At 41.4% G+C, this 7255-nt stretch overlaps 1 protein-coding gene across 1 annotated transcript in view; it reads left to right on the top strand.

Annotated features, from left to right (window-relative positions):
• Positions 1-20: 20 nt before the first annotated feature.
• LOC104139318 (acyl-CoA (8-3)-desaturase) overlaps positions 21-7255 on the top strand; it is a 40750-nt gene continuing 33515 nt past the window's right edge. Inside the window, exons 1-5 of the mRNA XM_068944433.1 lie at positions 21-3605; positions 4393-4554; positions 5167-5466; positions 6466-6558; positions 7053-7166. The gene's annotated coding sequence lies outside the window, so the exon portion shown is untranslated. The remainder of the gene's footprint in view (positions 3606-4392; positions 4555-5166; positions 5467-6465; positions 6559-7052; positions 7167-7255) is intronic.

Here is a 7255-nt window from a genome sequence, read left to right as displayed (position 1 = left end):
TTTGTGTCATTTTAAATTCACAGTTACTCAGCCTGTCCTGTGCTGAGTGAGCTTCTTCCCCCCTCCCCCCCCCCCCCCCCCCAAAGCAGGGAAAAGGCAAAGGGAAACGATGCCCAAGCTACACGCACCTGAGATATCTCGTCAGCTCAATCAACGGGATTATAAAAGACTGTAGCCAGATTGCAACAAGCAGCTAAAGAGAGGAGAGTGGTTTAGAAATAAGTTGTTTTTCTTGCCCTTTCCCTGGAGAAAAAGATTGTCTGGACTGGAAGATTTTACCGTAGCGCTTTAGCTTGAGAGCAACAGGACCAAGGGATTTCGTGAGAGGTAAACTGAGCGTTAGCTATGTTTGGCAGTAAGTGAATTAGGAAGCGTTACCACTAACCTCATGTTTTGAGGTGCATGAAGATCAGGGAGACTGAAACGAGAAGGTTTATGTGTGTGAGTAGGGAGTGAGAGACCCTAAAAAGCCTGAGTAGGAGGTGAAGTGCTTTCAGTGCAGTGCCTGGATGTACCTTTCTCCTGAGCAGATTGTGATAGTCTCGGGTTTTCTTCCTTGGAAATCCCATGTTTCAGGCTTTGCTCTGTTCAGTGAAGGAGCTACAGATGTGCCGTTCCAGGATACCATTGGCATTAGAAATTTCGGTGCTTCTAACTGACCATTCTGGCAGCTGTACTAGCCGGGATGATGCATCTTGAGGCATTTTGGAGAGGCATTTATAAATGGCTTTTATAGGCTGGTAAGGCTTTGTTACAGAAATAGCAGTTCAGTTTCTCTTAAATATCTGTTGTACATAGGTGCAGAAGAACCCAAAGGTGTGTCTTTATTCTCTATGCTTCCTGTCTCTGTATTAATAACTATTTTAGCATAGCAGCCATCTCCTAAAGCTAGTGCCTCGGTAGCTGGAGACTATCCTTGGAGGTAGAAGACTGAACTATGAAGCTCATCTATACATAATCACTGCACAGATGCTATTTGTAAGCACTTGCCTTTTTGAAGAAATGACCTTCCTATAAAGAGCCCTATAAAGACTTTCATGTTTGAATTAAGGCTACTTTCTTTCCAAAATCAGAATTGCATGAGGAAAACTTTCATAACAAAAATATGTTTCCGGGCATTGCTTTTCTGAATGGTCATAACTTCAAAGAAACCAGAGGCCTTTGAGAAGAAACATAATCAAAAGCCTAACCTCTAGTAAAATATGGTTTTGAAGAAAAATCAAACCAAAGCCAGTCTCCTGGATGTGCCTTTCCAGAAATCTTACAGATGAGAGTAAACAAAAATGTGCAAAAACTGTTAGAAGGGTGACGATTCAGGTCATGTGTCTGGAAGTCTCTCCACTTTTAAAGTGACCAGAGCAAAATATTCCAGAAGGACTCTTTAAAAGTGATGTGTGGAGAGAGCTTATATTCCTTCTCTTTCCGCTCCAACTCTTAAGTCTCTTAAATTTCCATTATCTCTTCTCCCAATTGACTAAGCAAGGTCATTTCTCACAAGCAGCTTCTCTCTCAAATTGGTAATGGACACTGAGCCTGTCTTCCCGCCTCCATCATCAAATCCTTTACCTACATGACATACTGTTTAGGCAATTGTAAGTATAATTTGCTATAGTAAAAGGAGGAAGAACGTTGTAAATCTGTTGTCCCTTCTATTCCACTTTCTTTCGTTTCCTATTACCCAACTCTTGTATTTCCCTTTGACTTCTCTGCTTTTCCCTCGATCTCTTTGTTGATCTTTTTTTTTTTTTTAAATCATTGCTTCCCTTAATACTTTTCTAAGTGCATTTCCATCAATCTCTCTCTTGCCTTCAACTGGTGAATATTTCTATCTCCTCATGATTAATCAGACTCCAAACTTTCTTCTCTTAAGTTCTCTGAAAGATTTCAAGGATGCTGGCTTGGTGGCTATTTGTACGGATTAATAATGTCAATGAAGCTGCAGCAAATAAACCACACAGATGAAAAAGGAGCGTGAAACTCTGGGGAGATAAGGCTAAGCTTGGCTGAGCAAAGTTTATTTCATTATGAAGGGAGGTATAAGTAGTTGCATTCCCTCTCCTAAGTATGTGTCTTTGCTTTTGTTAATCGCTCAGGCTCTAGACTGAGGGAGGTAATTAGATAAGACGGTTTGGATGGAAGATGACTGAAGGAATTTAGAAATGGAAAGAACAACTCCCTTTTCTACTGGCGTCCTGCTCTGTGTGGCAGGACTGCAACTCGGCACCTCTCTTCTCTCCTCCCACCAAAGGATAAAATGATTCCTGCACGAGACTTGTTGACTGATGCCTCTTCTCACGCGCCCCTGCAAAAAATTATTAGAAGTTTTCAGTGTTGTTTCTTATCACCCACCACAGGTGGGGCATGCTAGTTATTCCTGTTTGCCGCGTCCCCTGTGGGAGCTGATGCCATAGGCATGCTCAGAAGACTCCCGACACGCTGGCAGGACTGTGCTTCTCAGAGAATTATGATGTTCATTCTCTTTCTAAAATGCAGCTGGAAGAGCTGCTCTGCTTTTTTTTCGTAGTACGATGCAGTGGTTACGGCAGCGTGATTGCGTAGGTTCATTTCTCTCCCTAGCAAAAGCGACTCAAAGCCATGTTCCCTACCTCTCGCCCACGTATGGACTGGATAGTGATATGTTCCCCTCGCCTTGGAGGCTGTACCACCGTCCAACAAAGAATTAAAGACTGGCAGAACTGTCTTCTGGTGTTTCTAGTCTAGTTCTTAGAATGCTTCTTGGGCAAGAATACTCTTCCCGTTTTAGAGGCTTTCTACACCTTAGATTCAGTGGTTGCTGATAATTGCAAAAGCCATTTCCGTCCTTCAGAACTGCACCCATAAGCCTCCTACGGTATCTAACTGCCGTTATCTTTGGCAGCCTGGGCTGGAACAAGGAAACTGTTTTTGTTCCGACTCCACAAGGTACTAGAAAATCGTGTGCCAGGACTGAGCCAGTTGTTCAAACGTTGTTTTTTTGGTATCCTTTTTGAGGAGCTTTCTATCAAAGGACATGCCCTGTGCACACATCGCAGAGGCTGGGAAGCTCCAAGACAGGCCTCTAATACCAGGAAGGAATAATTTAAAATGAGGAGAGCATCTCTCCTGTGCCCTCGTTGTACTCATTACTAACATCTAGAATAAGACAACAAGGTGCCTTGAGTGTTAGGGGGGGATCAGTTACATGCAGAAGCACAGGAGAGGTTCTGAGTGAGAAACAGAGATTAATTGTGCGGTAATCTTAATTTTTATGAAGCTTCTGCGTAGAATAGAGCTAATAAGCTGATGCCTCTGTAAAGAAACGCCCTAAGTGAGCTGATGCAAATGTATTTTGACTCGGTTCGTTTCACCAGGGAAGTGGTAGATTATCCGTGCCTGGATAGTTAATAAAATAAATAATAAAACTTTGCTTCTTAACACAGAAAATTTGCTCTGTTGGTACTATTCATATATATATTTATGTATAATAGATATATGTATATGCACACACATATACGTATATGTACACACAAAGTCAGCTCACATAGCTTCACTGGTTCTATTGTTCTAGCTCATTTAGGCGCGTTGGCTCTCCTTCGTGGACGAATCATAGCAGATCACTCTGGCAGGTAAGCAGCAGTAGTAAAAGAGGCCATGCTCTGTAATCATACTTGAATTTCGATTCCTAGATGTTTCAGGTTAAACTTGAGTTGTTTCAATTCAATGGAAAAGGCGGGGGTATAAGTCCTTCTTTTAGTTTTCCTTCAGTGGGCCTCTCATGAAAGGGCCCACTTCTGAGCCATTTTAATCTCGAGTTTCTGAGCTCGAAGATGGCGTATGTTGTATATCTTCAAAGAGTTTAAAACTGGAAGGAACTACCTAGCTTGCCTTGTGCACCTTTGCTCTATTGTTATATAACAACAACAACAGTAGAGCAAATATCTGTTTTGTGCTGAAACAACAACAACAGTAGAGCAAATATCTGTTTTGTGCTGAATTGTTTTGTTTGATTAAAACTGGAAATCTTCCGAAACAGCATGCAGATTTGATTTGAAAGCGTACTTCTGTCTCTAACCCTGGGAGTAGGTTACTATTCCCAGTGTTCATTTCACCTTTAATTCTGTTTAGTGTCAGGGTCCTTCCGTTGGCTCTTGTAGCAGAGAAAAGAGCAGTCTAATACCTGTCGCCCCTTCCCTCTCCCCGCAGGAAGGCTATTTATAGTCAGTAATCAAGCTAAGCGAATACAGACCACGTTGTTTGGGTCTCCATGGAATGTGTTTTCCTCAACCCTTGAATGATTCTAAAAACTCTCGCTACGTTTTTAGTTTCTTCTGTATTCGATGTTAGGTTTGCCATATGCACTGGTGAGGTCGCCTGTCTGCTACTACTTATTACTCTTCTGTTTTGCCTCCTAAGATCAGGCTAGCCTTTTTGCCACAGCATAAAATTCGGGAGCTCGTGCGTTGTCTGTGCGCAACAACTACTCCTCTGAGTCACTGCTCTCCAAGATACAGTCGTCCTCCCTGTTGATGTGGTCTGTATTCCTTCTTGAAAGTATCACTCAACATTTGAAAACAGGTATACATATATGTGAAAATACAAACTTTTGGGGGTGGTTTAGGTTCTGTTGGGATCTAAAACTCTCTCTGCTGACAGCCCTAACCTTATATATATTTTGCACTCACCTAGTACTCATACTATCTGTATATTTTGTCAGCAGGGTTGTTATGCTTCCTTCCAGATCACTAATGAAAATACTGAATGACGTGAGTTTCAGTCCTTTTGACTCGAAACATCATTTGATGATTTCTCATAGATTAAGTGGTAATTGTTTAAATTATGTTCTTAACCGATATTTGAGGTTTTGTTTTTGGGAGTGATGTGTTGAAACATTAGTATGTTCAGTTGGAGACATATACGGTGATCCAAGCGATGTTTTTTTTATGCTAATTAATCAAGTTTATTGATTCAAGGGTGTCTCCACTGGAGTTGTTATTCTGATCTAAAATGGGTTAGGGGAGATTCAGACTACTTACGTTAGAGAAAAAAAATAAGGGAAAATTTGTAAAACGCTATTCCTTTCCTCCTGGTTTTGCTTATTGCATATAATACCCAAGAAACCCAGCATGAACCTTTAGAACCTCCAGCATCAGACTCCAGTGTGAATTAATCTTGGATTTGTTTTCTAAGCCAGGTTTCCTGCAGAAGCCACCCTTGTATGATTACTGCTGATCGTGCGTTCCCTCACCTGTAAGATCGTGTTGCCTGCTCTTTATCAAAATTGACAGGAGAGCAACGGCATCAAAGACTTCTATCTCACGAAAGGGGTGAGACTAGGCAAATGAGTGCTAAGGAGACTGTGAAAGTCCTTGTGCAAGGAAAAGCTGAAACGGAAACTTTGTTCCTCATGTCAGATGATTTCAGAGGCTCTCTCAAACTGATTCTCTACGTGCCCGACTGTGAGAATAGCTTCACCCTGCTTCAATTCAGGTATCTAGTATTAGAACTGTTGGGCAGTTTAGGATTGTCTGGTTACCACTGCAGCACGGTTCTTGTGCCAAAAATGTTATGCTGATATTCTACCAACGCAGCATGGAAAACATTGAATAAGAGCAAGCTAATTAGGCAAATAAAGCCTATGTACTCTGTAAGACTCATTGTGCACAGACGTCTACATGACTGTAATCTTCCGTCTGACTCATAATTCCACTTCTGTGAACAGAGCTGTGCGTGGCGGATGCAAACCAGTCGATATGTAACTAAGGCTTGCTTATGTGGGTTTGCCTACCCACTTACAACGTGTTATATCACTGACACATAGACAGGTCTACTTGTGCCTGCCTGGCCGTGGAGAACACTATTCATACTAGACACTGAAAAGTGTGTGTGTGATAAAGGTAGATGCATTTGTAAAACAGCACTGCTAGCATCATTGCATTTTAATGTAAAGTATTTTACAGCTTAATGTATGGTAGCTGATTTTAAGTGACTGACTTCTCACTACTACATAATATAAGGCATAACGTGCTGATTTATGCTTGTTATACTGATCTTGAGTAATTCCTTCAACTTCTGCAGTGAAGGGTCTAGCTGAGGAGATCTTTCCATAGTCAATATACGCTCTTAGGTGTTTAGATTTTCAATACATTGAATATATTCTTTACAAATCTTTTAGGCTTCCAGGTGTAGTTTAAGCCCTAAGCATGCACATTTGAGTCAGTCTTTGGGTCAGTTCAGGGCCCAAGGAATTTTGAGTTATATCTTAAAAGATATTTATGAGTCAATCCTGCTATTTAGGTGACTAAATATCTTCAGAAATCTGATTTGTATGTTCTAAATAGGCATATCAAAAAAGCAGGAGTTGGTATACAAGAGACTGCATTAGATCAGAGCAGTGTTCCAGCTAGCTCAGTATCCAGAAGTGGATGCCTGAAGAAGGATATGAAAGCAGATTCAGTAAGGATTAATGATTATGTCTTTTATTTTCAGATATGAACTGGATGCACAGTGATGTATCCAATGCGGGAAGGATAATAATGACAGCTCTGGGAACTGAGGCAGTGGCTGACAGTGATTTAAAGGGTAACTGTTCTCAGGAATTACTCATCCCACTCCCATTGACCTACTAGGACCTTTGCAAATCCCACCTTCATGCTGAATGCCAAAGGCTAATCTTCTTATGCTCCTCTTGAGCTTGTGAAATAGCCTGAGCCATTTTAGTCTATTAAAATAGAAATCGACTTTCCAGGCTGCAGTTCCTCCTGAGGCTGCAAAGGGGTTTGTTTCAGCCTTGTAAAATTTGTTGAAGTGGGCACTAGAGCCACACACATACACACAAATCACAGTAATAGTGTATGTGAAAAAGCCTTCTCTGTGTTTCTGTGTGATTTTTCCTGACTGTGCCTTCAGAGAATGCACATTCTTAGCTACCACATCGCAGTAGGAGCTTACCTAAAAATAGTAAGCTATGCTATAAAAACAGTGATTTCAAACTCAAGTTCCCTGTATTATCCCTGTTTTTTCAAGCTGCGCGGAGTTGACCAGTTTCACACTGTCCTATCTTGCTATTCCACTAGGGCCTGTTGAGATTTCTGATGCACTATTTCAGCACACCATTATGAAGCTCCCATTTGCTGAATCAGAACTGCTTTTGTACATCAGCCGTGCACATGAACGAGCAAAGCAAGCAGGTATGTACCGCTTGTAAAAGTGCTTGGTGTAACAGCTTTACCTGTCAGCTGTGGGACATCTGCTAGAAGTTTGATACAAAATTTGCTCA

This window comes from Struthio camelus, chromosome 5, assembly GCF_040807025.1.
Source record: "Struthio camelus isolate bStrCam1 chromosome 5, bStrCam1.hap1, whole genome shotgun sequence".
Taxonomy (NCBI): Eukaryota; Metazoa; Chordata; class Aves; order Struthioniformes; family Struthionidae; genus Struthio; species Struthio camelus.
Note: the sequence above shows the minus strand (reverse complement) of the source record. Positions and strands in the feature narration are given on the sequence as shown.